At 52.0% G+C, this 674-nt stretch overlaps 1 protein-coding gene across 5 annotated transcripts in view; it reads left to right on the forward strand.

The window, feature by feature from the left end:
• The first annotated feature begins 303 nt into the window (after nt 1-303).
• HERC1 (HECT and RLD domain containing E3 ubiquitin protein ligase family member 1) overlaps nt 304-674 on the forward strand; it is a 105,935-nt gene continuing 105,564 nt past the window's right edge. For all 5 annotated transcript variants that reach the window (XM_085303272.1, XM_085303276.1, XM_085303273.1 and 2 more), the window contains exon 1: nt 304-320. The gene's annotated coding sequence lies outside the window, so the exon portion shown is untranslated. The remainder of the gene's footprint in view (nt 321-674) is intronic.

Consider the following 674-nt stretch of genomic DNA (forward strand, 5'->3'; position numbering starts at 1 on the left):
ACTTCTGAATTTGACGCATTCTGATGTATGCAATTTTTTAGGTCTATTTCTGACACAGCATCTGGCATATTTAAAATATTTAAACAATGCTTTGAAACATGTTTTTATAATCTCTTCCCCCCCCCCTTTTTTTTGGTTGTGTTTCCTCGTAAAGGTCTTCTCATCGAGACAGAAACTGCTGACTCACGGCACAAGTTGAGTRCAGCTTTGGACAAAGATCAGTCAGTGCGTTTAGCGCTACAAAACTAAGGAAACGGCAGACTTCTCTGATAATAATGATTTATTTTTTCACCGTTGTCCTGTGSGGTGATATTTCATGGGTAAGCTGGGATTTTGGACTGGATGGCTCAAAGCCTTTTTGGAGTAAGGCTTTTGGGTTTTATTCTGCTGCAGTCAAAGAATTAATCAATCCGTGAGTGGCCTCTTGGGGGCACAGGGGAGAGAGACGTGAATTTCTGGGACCCGCCTCCAGCCCCGCCAGTACTSTTTGAGCTGATTTTGTTCGGGACTCGCGTGGCAGCCCCTCCGGACCCCCTCGCTCTGTCCGCCTCAGAGCGGGCTCCGAGGGGCGCGCGCCGGGCCGCCCCCCCCGGGCGCTGCGCCCGGTGCGGCCGTTACCCCAGGAGCCTCCTCGAGCTCCACGCGTTTCGGTTCCCCTCCCGCGCCGCCCCTCC

This window comes from Rhea americana, unplaced genomic scaffold (assembly GCF_003343005.1).
Source record: "Rhea americana isolate MKP2758 unplaced genomic scaffold, rheAme1 scaffold_2, whole genome shotgun sequence".
Taxonomy (NCBI): domain Eukaryota; kingdom Metazoa; phylum Chordata; class Aves; order Rheiformes; family Rheidae; genus Rhea; species Rhea americana.